The sequence below is a fragment of the Ursus americanus genome, chromosome 17, assembly GCF_024610735.1.
Source record: "Ursus americanus isolate L20-20 chromosome 17, mUrsAme1.1.p, whole genome shotgun sequence".
NCBI lineage: Eukaryota > Metazoa > Chordata > Mammalia > Carnivora > Ursidae > Ursus > Ursus americanus.
Window position 1 is genome coordinate 18,473,904 of NC_142143.1, and position 3,227 is coordinate 18,477,130.

A 3,227-nucleotide genomic window follows, 5' to 3' on the forward strand; every position below is an offset into this window, starting at 1 on the left:
CAATTCCACATAGTAGAGTGGGCAGACCAGATTTAGACAAGCCAGGTTCGCATCCTGGCTCCTCCACCACTAACTGTGTAACGTTTGGAAATGGCATTTAATCTCTCTAAACTTTGGTTTTCTTATTTGCAAATTGGGGATAAGAATACATACATATATATACACATACATACCTCACAGGTTTTTTTCTAGTGATTAAATATGCTAATGTATATTAAGTACTTAATACAACAGCATATAGTAAGAGTCCAAGAAATATTGACCCTCATTTTACCTATTTATAATAACAACAACAACAACATTTGGTAGAGGAAACATAAGGCACCATATAGTATGTACTGTATTTATAGATTCTGGAAGCTAAAAAGAGATCGTTGACATCTTGCAGGATAGCAATCCTCTAACCAAGGTAAGAGGAGGTAACATTCTACAGAGCCCACAGGTGGTTTCAGCAAGCAAATGCAATAATTGCTAACTACATGTTAGATATAATGGTATTGGTGTTGCTATTGGAACTACATGTGACGGGGAGAACTGGTTGTTGGAAGACATTAAGGTTATAGATCAGAGCAAAGCCTATTTATTGTCACCTGGAAGGTGGCCACAGGTAACACATAGCACTAGATTAAAATAGGGGACTATTTCTCTTCTCTAAGCCAAGAATGTGGACAGGGACCTATTCATCTTGGAAGAAGAGATGGGACTTCCTGGGCTCAGTTTTCCAGAGGGAAAAATTGGTTTAATTAGTATGGCACTGAGATGGACATGCATAGAGACAGAGAAGGGAGTATGACTTTTGCCTAAACACTCTCAGTGGGTTGATATCTAGATTGTCCTGTTGACTGGTTCTCAGGATAGAATGAGTATCCACAGTATGCAGGTCACATTGCTGCTGGGGACATACACTGTGGCATTTGCCTTAGAAATTTCTGCTCCGTGTCTCCAGGCCCCAAGTTGGAGGTCTTATCCAGAGTGAAAGGCTAGAACTCTTTCAGAAATTTTAACCCTAAACAAAGCTGTGCTGTGTTTCTTGTGGTCTATCTTATCACAATATTGCTTTCTAAAGAAACATCATTTTTGTGTCAGAGAAGCATTTTTGGGCAATTTAATTCTTTACTGGAATCTTTGGAAAGGGGATCTGAGCGAAAATTCCATTTCTTTCCTTACAGAAAAATATCCTGATAATCTACAAAATTTTCTCCTTTCTCTTTCCTGTACTTTGTATTTCTCAATCCTCAGCCATTGAAGCTTTTCTTTCTCTCTCTCACGTGTATGTTCTTATCTCCTGACTTTCTGGCTCTAAAGATAACATAGTGTTATGGTTCAGAGCATGGTCTTTAGAATCAGATTTACTAGTTTTGAAACTAGCACTGCCACTGTTTGTTTATGGCCTTGGAAAAGTTGCCTAATATTAGTTGACATATATTGACTTTTACCTTGTGCCAGGCATGTATTAAGTAACTTGTCCAAAATCACTTAGCTAGTTGGTAATGGACCCAGGACTTGAGCTCAGGCAGCTTGACTCCAAAGCACACATTGTTGGTGACGATACTGTTCTGCCATGCTATGCCTCAGTTTTCTCATCTTTAAAATGGGAATAATCATAATACCTTCTCATGGCAGGAAAGGCAATGTACTGTTGATTGGTAAGACTGTAAACATAGTTAATTTCTTCCTGATATCAAATGTCCTTAATGGTTCCATTTTACTGAGTTAACAGAAGTTCAGAGAAGTCAAGTTACTTTCCTACAGCCACACTAGTAAATTAGTAAAGCAGGCTGGATTTAAATTGAAATCTATACTACTTCTAGAGTAGGTATGCAGACCTATACTCAGCCACATGCCTCTGATATTGGGCATGTTTATCTATCTCCCTGGGCCCCAGTTTTCTCATCATTAAATTAAGGGATGATAATACCTTCCCTGCCCTCTTCACAAAGCTGAGGAAAGAATAAAAATTAAATATGAAAACATAACTTGTAGGCCTTCAAATGGCATGGAACTGGAAACTAAGGTACCACTGGAGATTTCTAGAAGCTTCCTCTTATGTTGCACACAGCCAGGGAATGAATAAAGTTTCATGAAGACACCAGGCACACTAAAATTACCCAAAGACACCAGAGATGGTCATCCACCCTACTAGCTGATCTATTAAGAGACCCTGCTGAGGAGAGGACAGCGGGATGGTGGCCAAGGTCGCTGAGGCCAGAGATATAGGAGAAGTGGGGAGATGCCCCTGCTACATGTTTAAGGATGGAAGAAGATTCTCTGTTCTACTGAAACAACAGTGTACTTCCTTTCATGGGGAAGAGGGAAGCTCAACAGTTGAGCTCATGGAGAATTCAGTTACCTACACCTCCAATCTTCCTTCATTCCCCTTGTCCTAACAGAATCACTAAGATCACCTTCCCTTTGGGGGCAGGTGGCCTCAGCCATTTGTTCAACAAATATTTGCTAATTGCCTATTATGTGCCAGACACTATTCCAAAGAATAGAAGTAAAGTTCCTATTTTTGTGAACCCTGCATCCTGGTATATGAGTCAGGGGGACAGGAAGGGCAATGCAAAATAAAGAAATAAAGAGAATAATTATTTTGTGTGACAAGGGCTGTGAAGAAAATAAACCCCTGGGTTGCTCATTAAAATAATTCCTGATGATAGATCACTATATACTCTTGGCAAATAATCTGAAGGTATTCAAGAATTAAGTGACATCACTATAATAAACCTTATATTCTCATTTGCCTATTTATGTCGATAAGATTTTTCAACACCTACAACCATAAAAAATTAAAAATCACCCACAGAAGTAGAATCAACATTAGGTCCTATCTTATTTTCATTGTAAATAAATCCTATATGAATTAATAGAGATTTAAAATATATATCTAATTAATACATACATTTGCAATTGAAGTGTACTTTTTTGGTTAATAATTATTCGTAAATTGTATACTAATAATGTTTGTAAATTTTACTAAGTCCAAAAGAAATATTTTAACCTTTAGGATCTTATGGTAACAGGAGTTTTTTTTAAACTTACTTTTAGTTTATATTTATATTTTTGTTGCAAATATCGATAAATTGCTTTTAGAAATAAAACATATTGCCTTCGGATAAAATTCTGTGTGCAGTTTGAAATGGAAATAGGATTTACGAAAATAGAAAGACATAAAATTATAAAATTTGTAATGATTATCAAAGTGCTTATGACATATTTTGAATGGA